We start from the raw sequence: 15,686 nt of genomic DNA on the forward strand, positions 1-15,686 counted from the left end.
TTCTTTTTTTTTTTTTTTTTGAGAGAGAGAGAGAAAGAGAAAGGCAAGCCTTCGCTCTGGAAAGGGAAAAAAATAAAGGCAATTTAGAACAAGACATTTGGGCATTGAAGGCAAGCGGGTTTGGAAAGGTGGGGACACGCTGAGGCTGAGCTATCAAATATCGTGGTGGTGTCAGGTTTGTTTTCTGGGAAATATTTGAACTAATTTTACCATCAGCATTTCTCTCTGGCTATTTACTACCTGAATGTTTGTCAAGGCCTCTAGTTGAGGCGGCCAAACATGTACATCTGAAATTCTTTCTATTCGGAGCACAACTTGAGTGGGGAAGGCTTCTCTTGTAACAGGGGTGGGGAGTTGACAGTAGATGTTGCTGTGAGAAAGATGGGATTTCAGGAGCTGTCATCAGGATTGCGACGTCTGGTTGCAGTCGATATTTTCCCAAATGCCAACCACACGAGGATTTAAAAGAATGTGCAAAGAAGCATGTGGCGTGCTCCTCATGAAGCAAGAGCAGGCTAAGTGGCTCGCTTAGCATCATGTCCCTCCAGCCAATCACAAGCTTGGGCACCCCGGCTTCTTCCCTGCAAGGCCTTGGCCACCTGCCCTCCTATACAATTGTGAGGAGATTGGATGAACCGCAATGGTATTTAAAGCACTCTTCCATGGCGCTCTTGCAGTTGTAAGATTTCCCAAGAGGCAGTTGCCAAGATTATGTTCTTTCCCACTGGCTTTCAATTTATAAATTGTAATGGGCTCCCCTTTAGAGATGGCAGCATAGGTAGCATTCCACAAGGTGGCCAGAGATGAAGGGACCCCATGTACATCTTCAGGGTGCCCTCAGCCATCATGAAAGGTGCTGAGAAAAGTATGGCGATCAAATTCTCTTATGGCCAGGCAGGCAGCTTACGGAAACTCTGGTTTTGAAAGAGATCTGTTACTAGATATATTCTTAAAGAAACTTGAAAATTGTATGATTAAATATGTATATATATGCCACCCTTATACATGAAAAGGAAACCACTGGACCATACCGCTCTTATGTTTTTACCCACCCTTATCATGCAAACCAGGCTGGCAGTTTTCCCAGATTCTTAACACTGCATTGACACTCTCTTCTCCCCTCCTGGTGAAACAGCCCTATTTGAATTATTAATTCTAGAACACCTCCTTCTTCTCATCTTAGGAGGCAAAGAGATCCATCCTTTCTGGGCACCAAAAGTAATCAAAGTTATATTAAGATTCACTTCTGTTTTCAGTATTAGGATTTTTCTATTAAAGGAGATATATTTGAGTTACTCAATAACCATTTTATGAATAAACCTGTAGGCAGATTTACTAAGTGGCTATTTTTCACATATATGATAAGTTGCAGCTTATTTATTGGGTGGTTTCCAGATATCTAGCCTGAGATATTTGGTATTCAAGGCATCTAGAAGCGTTAGAGTCACTGTTTCTGTAAAACCTTCTAACAGCTCTTATTTTCCTCAGTTGCTTTTTTAATTTTCTGGACTTCCACTCTCTGTTTTAGTATTGCAGCTACAGTTTATTTACTCCAATTACCTTTGTTGTGGGTAATATTCCCTTGGGTGAATATATCACCATCTTTTGTGATTCATTGATAGACTCTTAGGTTGGCCCCATTTGGAGGCTCTTACAAACAGTGCTGCTACATACTTTGCTGTGCATGTAACCTGGTACACTCCTGCAAGTGTCGTGAGCTTTTATACCTAGGAGGAGAATTGCTGTGCCATGAGAGTGTTGCCTTACTAGATAATGCCAAACTATTTTCAAGATTGGCTGCTTCACACACTACTTATTGAGCCATGCTGTGTGCCAGATACTGAACTGGCCCTGATGCCAGTGAAATGCAGTATTCTGCTGACAGTGCTCACTTATAGTCTAGTGGGAAGAGTGGGCCAGTCAAGTCATTTTTCAAATAAATACAAACCATAGTGGAGGGGCTTCTATCTTCTGTCTGTGTGTCATGAATTGCTCTCTCTGGTACTGTCAACAATTGTATAGAAGGTGCATGTTCTCTGCTGTGATTCTGAACATAATGTGGTTATTCATTTGCTCCTCGAGAAGCATATTTGCTTTGGAAGTGGTTGCTTTCTGAAAAGTAGAGTACAAGCCTTTACCCACAGGACAATATGTGTCAAGACCCCCAGTGTATGTCTGAAACCACAGACAGTAGCAAACCCTGTATATACTCTGTGTTTGTTTGTTTTATTCTTTTTCTGGAGAGGTTTTTGCTACAGGGTGCGTGCGCTCACCAAAGAGACAGAGAGACAGAGAAACAGAAAGCGAGAAATCAGTCCCCAGAGGGGATGGCCCCCCCACAATCCAGTCTCCTCCATTCTCCTCTCGGGATCTTGGGCACGCACGCACATGTGCCTGGCGTGAGTTTAAGCCACCGGGTCTGGGACTTGAACTGCGGTCGACTACATGGGAGTTTAGCAACATAGCCATTACGCTAACTGCTGGTCCCTATACTCTGTGTTTTTCTATCTGATAACTGAGTTGACTGCTGATGAGTAATGGACAGGAAGTGAATGCAGCCTGGATATGCTGGACGAGGGCTGATTCACATCCCAGGCAGGATGGAGCAGGATGGCACGAGATTTCATCTCACTCTTCAGACCAGTGAACAGTTTATAACTGTAATTGTGTATTTCTGGAATTTTCCATTTAGTATTTTTGGACTGTGGTTGAACACAGGTAACTGAAACTACAGCAAACAAAACTATGGATAAAAGAGGACTACTGTATCTCCAAGACCTTAACTTTTTGGGGAAGATCATTCAATTATTAGATAAGTAGTGATTGAGTACTTATTAGACACCAGGTGCCTTTCTAGCTGCCCTCAGGGACATCAGATTTTTTATTCCTTTATTCATAATATATTGCATACACATGCACATGGAACATGAGACTGGGTGGGGAGAGAAAGAGAGAGAGAGATGCACAGGGTCTCGTCAGGCCACAAAGCCTTCCTCTCATTCTTTGGTATCTTGGGCACTCGTGCATGTGCCCAATGTGTTTCAGGCCAACTGAGCTAGGGAGTCAGTTTCTCTTGAGCGGTGGTTCACCCGATGGAGCTGGCCCTAGGGACTTTGGATTTTAGTATAGGGAGACAAACTAGTGAGAAACGAACTACAAGGGCCTATTTTAACTCCCCTTAGGGTAAAAAAAAAATACAAAGTAAATGTCAGGTTTTTAACATTTTTTTTTCAGCTAAAGCAGACAAGAAAGGCTGGTGCTTTATGAAAAATACCTTGGCACCCCTGCTTTGTTGCTTCTTGTAAATGAATCGAATCAGGAGCACTCAAAATGTTTTGGCTTATTCATCCATTCACCAGATATTTCTTGAGTGACTGCTGTGTGCTGGGCACTGTACTGATCCTTTGCCCTTTTGGAGCTAATGTGTGAATGGACTCACATTTCCACTGGGTTCTCATTGCTTCTCCAGATGCTCTTCTTGCCTGACGCCACCCTAATTTCTCAGAGTCCCAAGTGTATTACTGACCTGTCCTGGGCCTTAGATAAATATTCTTCCCATTGTGCTTACATAACCCTCCTTTCCCATATGGTGCTCACTTGTTATTAGGCACAAAGTCCCATCAGCTGCCTGGGGTGTGTTCATACCGGGTAGGTCTGTGACAAAATAAAGTAAAAACAGGGAAGAAAAAGTTGCAAGCCAGAAATAAAAGAGAAAGGAAAGAGCTGCTACTGAATGGATGTTTGTGCCTCCCCCCACCCAAATTCATGGGTTGCAATCCTAACCCCCAATATGACAGAATTATGAGGGAGCACTTTGGGGAAGTAATTGGGACATAGGCCGGAGTGCTCATGAATGGGGTTAGTGCCCTTATAGAAAGAAATGCAAGAGAGCTTGCTGCTTCTCTCTGCTCTCTGTCATGTGAAGGTTTAAGGAGCAGATGACCATCTGCAGACCAAGAAGTAAGCCCTCACTAGATACTGATATGCCAGCACCTTGATCTTGGAATCCCAGCTCCAGGACTATGAGGATAAATGTTTGCTGTTTAAACCACGTTGTCTATGCTGTTCTGTTAAGGCAGCCTAAGGAGATTAAGATAAGAGCAGAGACAAGTGACCCTAAAAAAAAAAAAATAGGAAGATGATCCGATATAAACTGAATTTTGTGTGCTTGGTGGAGATGGCCATGAAGACAGTGATATTTGCTCTTTTCAGAGATATTAAACTACTCCTGGGGTTTGTAACCAAAGCTGTGGAGAAGAGTTTCATTCTTCAGGCACTTTGATCATCTGGAGCACAAGAAATCAGATGAATGGAAGGAGGAAAATCCAGGGTTAGAAAGGAGGGGCCCCCAGTACAGAAGATATCTAGGTGATGGAAGCATACACTGGTAGACTCCTGACAGCACCCAGCTTCAACCCACCTGGGTTCGTATCTCTGCTCTGCCCCTTTCTGACTATGCAGCTCTGTGTAGTCAAATTCCTCCTCTGAGAGGCAGAGATAGTAATGCCTCCTCTGCAGAGTGATTGTGGGTCTTGGAGATCGTGTGAGAAAAGCGCCATGGCCAGCCCAGAGTACCTCCTCTGTATTGCTGCTTTCCAAAAAGACTGCATGTCCTGGCGCAAGGAGAGAGGCAGGGGTGGTCCCGGCAAGATAAAAACAGAATTTTTTGGCATTTATAAGGCAGCCATTTCCTGTAATTCATTAAAATGGAAAGCTCAGTCTAACCATTTCCTACTTATCCCTCAGTGTTCTTGACTCTAGGAGCATTGCTCTGCTTCCTTACTTTTCATATAGATAAATTCAGAATTGGCTCAAAGTGAAGGAAATAATTTCCCTTTAGTTCTAACTTGCCCTGATACAGTTTTCTATTTACATCACCAGTTTATTGGGTCAAGGTCTGGTGTAAGTATGAGCTAAGCATAGGTCCCAGTTTGTTTTTGTTTTGCCAGTAGCCCTTGGGCCCTCGTTCACCTTCTGTGACCTCTCCTATCCCCTAATGATCAGGGGTGAATGAACTGGCTCTCTCTTGCTTCCATGAACTTCTCACGATGGAAGACCCAGAATCACTGGGGACTTAGGAGGAAGGCAATGTTTTTGCGGGGCTCTGTGCCATTAACCTATAGCACAGAGGTGAGTCTATTTATTCGATGAGTCTATTATTTTAAATATGTTTATAAAGCTTGTACACTATTTGGATAAAAAGTAATGGCAGAAGCTGTATATTTTTGTTCATTTTAATAATTTCCACTTTATTTAGGATATAACATATATGCATACATATGCAAAAGAGGAGCACCTTCCCCAGGGTCTGGTCACATCACAGTCCTCTAATACTTTTCCAGCTTGTAAGATTCTGGATGCTTGGGAGTGTGCCTGGTATGTTTCAGGCTGACCAGGCCAGGAATTCGATCTGTTGCCATGTGGAATCCGCTTCTCTAAAGAGGCACATTACTTCTATATCACAAATCCCCCAGAAGTATTTATTTTTTTCCTTTTCTTTTTTTTTTTTTTTTGTTAATTTCCAGAGCTAGCACACACTCACCAGAGAAAGAGAGACGCAGAGCCAGCAAATGAGAGAGAGAGAAAGAGAAAGCAAACTCGTCAATGGAGTGTGGTCATACAATCCCTTCTCCATTTCTTCATCCTGTCAGGATTTTGGACACACACACGTGCACACAGGCACTCAGCATAGTTTTTAAGTGGTCAAGAGCACGATTTGAACTGCAGTCAGCCATGTGGGATCTGACTCTCAACCACTAGGCTGCAGGACTGGCCCAGAAGTTTTGATATTTCTATATCCTGTACCCAAAAGGTCAAATGAAGCCTTTTTTTTATTTCATTAATTCAAAAAGGAAGAGAGAAAGAGGGGGAGAGAGAGAGACAGAGAAAGAGAGAGAGAGGCAGAGAGAGAAAAGAGAGAAAGAAAAAGAAATGTTAACCACCTAAGAAGAAAAAGAAGCCATTCTGCATTAACCACACAAGGACCCATAGGGCGTTATGCTGGATTCCTGTCACAACTTAAAGGGAAATTTTCACGATGTTGAGTCTTTGATGTCCTGCAAATGAAAGAGGAGGATGTCTTCAAACTCCCTGCAGCAGGAACCCACTTAGGTGGCACCGTCTTGACTTTCAAATGGAACAGTACATCTATAGAAGGAAAAGTGAAGCTTCTGCTGGCCGTTCATGCCATTGTTGCCACCGAAAGTCCTGCTGACGTCGATGTCATATTGTCTAGGAAAACCGGACAGAGGACTGTGCTGGCCGCCGGACAGGGGCACTATTGCTGGCCGCTTCACTTCTGGAACCTTCACTAACTATAGCCAGCCAGCCTTCTGGGAGCCGTGTCTTCTGGTGATTACTGATCCCTGGGCTGACCACCAGCCTCTCACAGAGGCATCTTATGTTAATCCACCTCCCATTGCTCTGTGCAACACAGATTCTCCTCTGCGCTGTGTGGACATTGCCATCCCAGGCAACCAAGGGAGCTCACTTGGTGGGTCTGATGTGGTGGATGCTGCCCAGGGAAGTTCTGCACATGTGTTGCACCATCTCCTGTGAATACTTGTGGGAGGTCGTGCCTGAGCTCTACTTTTACAGAGATCCTGAAGAGATTGAAAAGAAAGAACTGGCCACTGCTGAAGACAGTGACTAAGGAAGAATTTCAGGGTGAATGAATGGCTCCAGCGCCTGAGCTTACCACTACTCAGTCCCAGATCACAGACTGTTCTGAAAGCAGCCAGCAGCTCCCTACTGAAGACAGGAGTGCTCAGCCTGCTGCCGAAGACTGGTCTACAGCCCCCACTGCTCCGGCCACTGAATGGGTGGGAGTAACCACCAAGTGATCTTAAGCTGTTCTTCTGACTCTTACGTGAAGTAGAAATAAGGTTGATAAGCAAAGTAAACTAAATTTTCTTAAAAAAAAAAAAAAAAAGAGAGAGAAGAAAATAAATTCTGCCACTTGAAAATAACCAAGTTCTCTGGTAACCCTCTGACCCAGAGCCAAAATGATGCTATAATACCACAGTGACATAAGGACTTGAGATCCTCGGTTAAAAGGGTCAGGTTATTTACAAAACATTATTCTTATTATCATTAAAATAACCAGTAAGTAGGGAAATTTTCACCTGAATTCAGAACTTACAACACACCACAAATAGTCTTTTATGTCTCAGCTGGTGAAATCATAAAGAACTTGTTATTCTACAAAACAGCTTTTCATGGAAACATAATTCAATTTTAAAAAAAATGAATATGAAAGAAAATACCTGTTCCCTCTTTTTCAAAAGCTCTGTCCTCCCACTCCTCCACTCCTCTAGGTTCCTTTATCCTTCCCTAAAGGCCTCAGGAGTTTCCAGGTTGTCTCAATAAACAGTCGCCATTGTTTGCTATGCAGCTTCTGCCAGAGGGAGATCCATTACGGGCTGATTTGGGGGGAAATAATAAATGTGTGGAAAGTTACACACGATGGTCAGATGCACTGAGAAGTGGTTGGTTATGAGTTCTCTTGAGTCCTCTCTTTGAAGTAATTCCATTATCAACAGATTATGAAAGACAACACTGCTTGAGTGAGAGAAATGGCTACAATGGTGTCTCTGCATCATTGCAAATGCCTGTCCCCTTTGCTAATAAGCCTAGGATGCTTGAATCCTTCTCTCTCAGTGAATGTTATCAATATTTTAACATCAAAGCCAAAATCAAATCAAGTCAGAAATACAAAGTGCTGCTTTGTTTTCAAGCTATACTCTGCTTTCTCTCTCTGTAAGTCTGGGGTGGATAGGGATAACGGGCCCCATCATTTAACAACCACTGTCACATGCTTACTTAATTTTTTTCTTGTTAAATGGCTCTCTCCAGTTTTCAAAGATGATGCCTATTCACCTAAATAAATATCATTCAATGAAATATTATGCAGTGTGAGAATAAAGTAGTTGGGAAGAGGGGGTGTAAAAGTAATAAATAATATAAATACATTTATTGAGCCTTAAATATGAACCAGACACTGAACTTAAATGTAAACTAGATAAGCCCCTCATGTGCATCACTTTATTAAATGTTTATAATGTCACTCGGAGGCAGTTATTATTCCCTTTTGAAAGCTGAGGAAGCTGAGACAAGCAGTAGTTAAATTCAATAACTCATCAAATTCATGCCACTCATAAGAAGGTGAGCTAGGGGCTTAGCTAGACCAGTTGGTGCTATCAGGTGGTTTTGACTGACTTTTTAATCTTTGCAGCTGATGTTCACCAACTATTCACTAATAATTTCTCAGTTATTGCTAGGGTGATCACATATTTATCATCCAAACTAGAGCCATTTTGAGAATGAAAGTGTGAACTATTAAAAAACTTTGCCAGGGGAACCAGCAGTTAGCGTAATGGCTATGTCACTGGACTCCCATGTAGTCGACCGCGGTTCTTGTCCCGGACCCAGTGGCTTAAAACTCACGCCGGGCGTGTGTGCGTGCCCAAGATCCCGAGAGGAGAATGGAGGAGAAGGGATTACGGCATGACCATCCCCCCTAGGAGGTGATTTCTCGCTTTCTGTCTTTCTGTCTCTCTCTGTCTGTCTGGCGAGCGCCCACGCCCTATAGCGAAAACCTCTCAAAAAAAAACAAAACAAACAAAAAAAACTTTGCCAGGACAATAGAAATGAATAGGGACTGTACTTGAGAAATTTCGATGTGTAATCAACCGAGCTATTAGAACTTGGAACATTGTTTTCTGTGAAAAAATGTCTCACCATAGGTCTGAGAGTTGCAGTCAATCCTTCCTTTTCTTCCTGTTAAAATTTTCCTTTGTAAACCCCAGGTCACTGTTGCCATCACCATAAAATATTGAAGCAAAATGTTCTGTATTTGAAATATATAGTCTTGGGATCAGGAGGTGGCATAGTGCTTAAGGAGGCGGACTCACACATGGTTGACCGCAGTTCGAGTCCCAGACCCAGCAGCTTGAAACTCATGCCAAGTGCATGTGTGTGTGTGCCCAAAATCCCAAGAGGAGAATGGAGGAGAAGGAACTGTGGCATGGCCATTTTCCCTGGAAGGGTTATTTCTCTGTCTCTCTCTCTCTGTCTATCCAACAAGCACAAGTGCCCTATAGCAAAAACTCTCAAAAAAAAAAAAAAAAGAAAGAAAGAAAGAAAGAATTAAAACATAGTCTTTCCCCCACCAAAAACTCTTATTTTAGTAGGAAATCTTCCTTTTTTTTCTATGTAGCAGATATTCGTGCTGGTTGAAAAACGTTCTCCAATCATATTTCAGGATTTTTAAAAAGACTTAATAAATACAATATTTTATTAACATTAATTAGTATTATTTTACTAATAAAATAAAATAACTTTATTTATTTATTTATTTTAATTAGACCAGAGAGGGACAGAGTGAGAGAGAGCAAGAGAGAAAGAGAGAGAGACGGAAAGTGAGAAAGCAAACTGCCAGGTCCAGGACTCGAACCGTGGTCAACCATGTGGGAGTCTAGCATCCTTAACCACCATGCCACCTGCCAGCCCCCATATTTCAGTCTTTTAAAATATGGCACAGAATAGTGTACATAGAACATGTTCATTTGGGTGAAACAAAGTATGTTTTTATACTTGCATTATGTGTACATGAGTGTTAGTACATAGGCTTATATATAAAATGTGTGTTAATGATTACATCAAAGAGGAAGCAAATCTCAGAATCTGGGGTAAAAGGGATACTTATTTCCCAGTATATAATTTTGTTCAGAGTGAATATTTTGCCATTTCTCAATCATGAAGAAAAATTATTAATAAATAAGCAAATACCTCCCATTTAATGAAATTGTATTATAGTCAGTGGGAAAACAATCTGATTAAAATATTTAGCACAGATTTTTGGATGACTAATAACTTTACCTCTTAAAAAACATTGACATTTTTTAGAGAGGAATATTTAGTGGAATTCAAGCAGCATAAAAGAGGAAGAAAGTGAAGAAATTCAAGCAGTGAAGATATTTGCAGTCAGAGTGGTCACACCTGCAGGAATAGTGTCTCCTAAATTGGAGTGACTCCACAATTTCTTCCTTTTCTTCACATAGGTACCTGAAAATTTCTGAAAATATCCACCTCTTTTGTTGTTGTTGTTTTTAAGAATTATTTACTTAGGACCAGCAGATGGCATAGTGTTATGTTGCTGGACTCCCACATGGTCATTTGTGGTTCAAGTACCAGACCTGGTAGCTTGAAACTCAGGTGAGCATGTGTGCGCACATGCCCAAGATCCCAGGAGGAGAATGAAGGAGAAGGGATTGCAGTTTGACCATCCCCCCTGGGGGAGGGTGATTTCTCACTTTCCCTCTCACTGTCTCTGTCTCGTTCTCTGGTGAGCACACATGCCTTAAGGCAACAACTTCTAAAAAAAGGATTATTTACTTAATTTTATCATTATTATTATTATTATTATTTTTAAATTCACCAGAAACAGATTGAGAGAGAGAAGGAAAGTGAGAAAACAAGCCGCCAGATCCAGGACTCAAACCACAGTTGGCCATGTGGGATTCCAACGCCTTAACCACCATGCCATGTGCTGGCCCCTAAAATGTCCACTTCTTTTCAAAATAACATTTAACCTCCAACAATAATACAGAGGAGAAAAATATAGCAGAAAATGTAACCATTTCTAAATATAATCTCTAAGTCAGAAATGCTTGTATTTGCCTAATTTAGAACTTTGAGAGAATGTGGAATTTTCTGCTCTTTATAGAGTTATGCACACAAGACTTCCATAGCTTGGGTCCAACCTGGGTAGCACAGACTGTAGTGTACTGATCTGCAGTGCTGGAAGCTACATGGCTGATGTCAGCTTTGGAGCTTAGGTCAACCAGAAATACACTGAGTGCACGTGTGAGTGCCCAAGATCCTGACTAGCTGGAGGGCTGAGGGAAGGGGATGGAAGCATTATGAGACTCTGTTGAAAGTGTCCCCCTCTTTTTTTCTCAAGAAGTAAAACAAGTAAACTTCAAATAATTTTTCCACAACTTTAAACTCCTCAAATAAGGAAGGATCATGATGTGCAAAAGTATTCATTTGGCCCTGTATTTTGTAATAGTGCATTACAGAACTCGTTCTCTTTTTTTAAGAATTAGTTTATTTAACTTTATTTATTTATTTATTTAAAAATTTGACCCAAGAGAGATAGAATGAGAGAGAGAAAAAGAGGAAAAGTAAAAAAGCTAGCTGCCAAGTCTGGGACTTGAACTACAGTTCACCATGTGGTAATCCAGCACCCTTAACCACCATGCTACCTGCCAGCCCCCAGCCCCCAGAACTGGTTCTTTTTATTTATTTATTTTTTTGAGAGATTTTCACTGTAGGGCGCGTGCGCTCGCCAGACAGACAGAGAGAGACATAGAGACAGAAAGCGAGAAATCACCCCCCAGGGGGATGGTCATGCCGCAATCCCTTCTCCTCCATTCTCCTCTCGGGATCTTGGGCACGCACGCACACGCGCCCGGCGTGAGTTTTAAGCCACCGGGTCCAGGACACGAACCGCGGTCGACTACGTGGGAGTCCAGCGACATAGCCATTACGCTAACTGCTGGTTTTCCCCAGAACTGGTTCTTAAACTAGTGCCATAAACACTGCCTAATTCCAGCAGAAGCAATCAGTAAGACTTGGATGACATGCTGACTTTAAGGATGTTCTATATGAATATGACAGAGACTCCTTGCTTTTCATATAGTGCCTATTTCTCCCGTACTAGATACAGGACTCTGATTGCATTTGGAACAGTCCTTTTTTTCCTCCTAAAAGATTGCATCTCACAGGTCAGCCTTGTAGCCTAGTGATTAATGGAGCTAGAACCCACATGGTCAACTGCAGTTTGAATTCTGGCCCGGGCGGCTTGAAAAGCACTCCAGGCACATGTACATGCCCCAAATCCTGACGGGCTGCAGAAATATAGGAGAAGCCATTGCATCATGACCATACCTCATTGGGAAGGGTCTCTCTGTCTCTCTTTGGTGAGCACATGTGCCCTCTGGCAACTAAAAACAACAGCAACGAAAGATTGCATCTCTCAGACTCCTTGCAGCTAGGTCCAGTATGTGAGAGGTTTGGCCAATGACTTGCAAGTGAAATGTTCTTAGGTATTTCTGGGCAAGCTGCCTCAAGGGAGCTAAGCCAAGCAAGGAGGGAGTCCCCTTTTGCCTTCCTCCTTTGCTCTTTCATGATTGGAGAGAACCAATGATGACTAGAGGGATATCATGGAAAAGCAGAGAGAAAAAACCTTGGTCTCTGATAACTTTGAGGATTTCCATGAGTCCCGGGTAGCCAAAGGTAGGATGTCTTTCATATCAGAAATAACCCTTGTATGTTTAAGTCTTTGAAGTGATGTCTCTGACACTGACAGCTAGGTGTAATTCCTAACTTATCAAACAAGTTACTTCTCTACTTTGAGAGAAAGAATAAGATGGTCATTCATCATCATTCCTAATCTGTGACCTTCATTGTGCTGTTGTTTCGTTTTGTTTTGTTTTGAATTAATTTAATTTTAAAAGATGCTCTATCCTTTAGAGCAACCCATAGGTTGAGTGTTTAGTCCTTGCACTCTAGAAATGTCCCTTATGAACAATCCATCTTTCAACTCACAGAAACCTCAATTAATAATCCTTTTCCTCACACGATGACTCTAGGGGACATTTATTAAGATGCTGTGACTGTCACCATGGTTGCTGGAAATGAAGTTATAGACATAGATGAACTTTTCTCACTTGTTTATTTTCCATGTGGGGTGTCCCATTTAAAACAAATCCATTATAAGCCCAAGGCCTTAAATGTAGACTCTCTTATTGATCTCTTTTGAAACTTCTCTCTTTTCTCTAGGAAGGAGGGGAGGTGAAAACTTGAATAAAAGGAAAAAAAAATTAAAGAAAGAAAAAGGAAACAAAATACAAACCATATTTTGAACAAAAGGATTTTTGAAAGCCTTGGAAAATGTTATGTTCATTCACATAAGGCCCCACTGTTTTAAACATATTTTACTATAATTTTTCCTTCAAAATCCTGACATGCGAAGTTGAACAGGGCTCTTTCAGTGTACAACCCCGGGACATGGAGAAATAAAAAGAACAGTATTCCAACTAATGCATGCTCAGTGGGAATCATAATATCGCATAATTGCTTGAAATCCACAGGCTGATCCGATGTCATCTTCGGAAATATGCAAGTTTCCCTTTGTTTTCTGACTTAGAGATAGTTCCTTGCTTTAGGGTTTAACCCTTCAGTTGCTGCACGTAGTTACTGAAACATGATTAAAAATAGGTGTGGAGCTGCCCTCCGTAAACTTGCCTCGAATGTTAAGTAAGGTTCCCACAAATCTGCCTGCTTTTTTTCTAACAGAAATACAAAATATGTTTTGAGTTTTATCAGTAAACTTTATGTGTTCCTTTTTACCTGTTTTCTTTCTTTACCTGTTTCTAAATATACATACATACACACACACACACACACACACACACACACACACACACATCTTTACATTTCTTCTCACAAGAAGCTTTGAAAGAACAAGGATTTGCCATTTGGGAGCATATAATGACATGCTTAAAAGTTCATCAGCTTTCCCCTTAAAAAATAAAACAAAATCTGGCAATGAGTCTAAAATAATAATTCAAAAAGTCTTAGGGAAAAAAATCCTTAAGACTTTTTCCTCTGTAACATGATGTAAATCATAAATATACCACTGGTCTGGAAGTAATTACAACAGCCTAAGAGACAAAAGATATTCCTAAACAGACACGGTGGACAATGGGCTCTATTCTCCCATCAGCATATAAGAGGATTTGAGAAAGTAAGTTCTCATAATTGCTAGTAAGAGATTCGCGTTACTGTAAAGAATTCCCCTGAGTGAACATGTTCCAAGAATAAATTCTAAGTCCTGGGCCATAACTGATTGCACGAACTCCTTACAGAAATGCATCCTCTTATTCAAAGTGAATGAGCCTTCTGGTATTCCAAGCATTGCCTTCACCCTTCTCCAGTTTTCCCTTTACTTCTCAATTGTCATTGTCCCTGACCTTCCACACAGGATCCCTGGAATAGAGAGGAGGAAGCACTATATAAACAGCTCATTCTGGAAGTGTGAGTCATTTCTGAATCCGCTCCCGTGTTCCCCATAAAAGGGACACCCACTCGTGCCTAAGCACTTTAATAGCTTTTAGAAAGCATTTTTGTTTTGTCTTTCCCCACACCTTTTCCTTAGGGCAAGGTTAAACTTTTTCACTTTCCTCAAAGTAATTCGACACTTGGGTGGTTAGAGATGCAGTTCACAGAATATCAAGAATATCACATTTTGCCTATAGTATAGCATTAGGAGCTATGGCCAGCCAACTCAAAGGGACACTGCAATGCCATTTTATAATTAAGCAGAGCACCCGCTGCACCGCATGTTGTAACAGATGTTTCCTGGCCCCAGGTACTAAGCCAGCACACAGTAAAACTGCCCAGAGCCTCTCCCTGAGCCAAGATGGGTCAGTGTCTGGAACAACTCCTGTCTAGTGTCTCTTACTGTAATTAGAGAATGAGGCTAGCTTTTGGTCATTAATTCCATTTGAAAAATAGCCATGGCTAAATTAAAAATGAAAAAAAAAAAAGATCATTAGAGTGCTTTTAAAATCAGAAAGCCCAATAAGAAAACTGAGATAATTTATTGGTGATTTATTATTTCTATCAGTGTTTTAGACGTTCTATAAATTCTGTACAATGCCCTCTCTTCAACATGATTTGCAAAAATTTCACTCCATTTATAAAATGGATAAAATTAGAGGCTCCTTATGCTTAGGCTGGAAAGAGTTTATAGATTGCTTAGTACCGGGAAATCAAAGTCAGATGCTTAGAGGCCAGTTGGTAAATGAACAAAGCAACCAGGGCAAGAAAAACTATTTTGTCTTTTCTTTTTGTTTTTCTTTCCTTCATTTGTTTTCAGTAAGACATGTGGTTTAAAAATACCTTTCTCTACTCTGAAAAAAAAAAACAAAAACCCACAGTTATAGCAGAGGTGGCATGCACCTGACGGTGTGCACCTGAGGTTAGCATAGTCTTTACTAATTGCTGGTAAATGCTACTCTAAGCCCACTGAGCAATGTCCACTCCCTGCCTCTCCTCCAGAGAGCAACTGGAGCAGAGCAGATTACCAAGATATCGTTCTTTTCCAAAGGTCAGGGCCCATTCCAATGGATCAGTCACCAACTAACTTAGAAGTCAGATTCTTTTTTTTAGAAATGTATTTTATTTTTGTATTACTATTATTGTTATTTTTTCCTATTTATTTATTTATTTATTTCTGATCAGAGAGGGACAGAGAGAGAGAGAGCGAGAGAGAGAGAGAGAGAGAGAGAGAGAGAGAGAGAGAGAGAGAGAGAGAGAGAGAGAGAGAGAGAGAGAGAGAGAGGGAAAGCGAGAAAGAGAAAGCAAGATGCCAGGTCTGGGACTTGAACCACGGTCGACCATGTGGGAATCCAGCGCACTTAACCACCAAACCACTTTCTGGCTCCATTATTGTTATTAATTTTTATTACATTTAATGACTGCACATCTCTGCAGCATACAAAATGTTTTTTTCTCAGCATGAACACAGTGCATACCAATCAAGTCAAAGATATTACCACATTCAACTTCAACAGATAACCTTTCATTTTTATGTCGATTAATTTTTTTCTTTCCCT

General features: G+C 41.2%; 1 pseudogene; it reads left to right on the top strand.

The window, feature by feature from the left end:
* Positions 1–6,062: 6,062 nt before the first annotated feature.
* On the top strand, positions 6,063–6,842 carry LOC102499440 (40S ribosomal protein SA-like; annotated as a pseudogene).
* The last annotated feature ends 8,844 nt before the right edge of the window (positions 6,843–15,686 follow it).

Source organism: Tupaia chinensis, unplaced genomic scaffold, assembly GCF_000334495.1.
Source record: "Tupaia chinensis unplaced genomic scaffold, TupChi_1.0 Scaffold143247_2, whole genome shotgun sequence".
Taxonomy (NCBI): domain Eukaryota; kingdom Metazoa; phylum Chordata; class Mammalia; order Scandentia; family Tupaiidae; genus Tupaia; species Tupaia belangeri.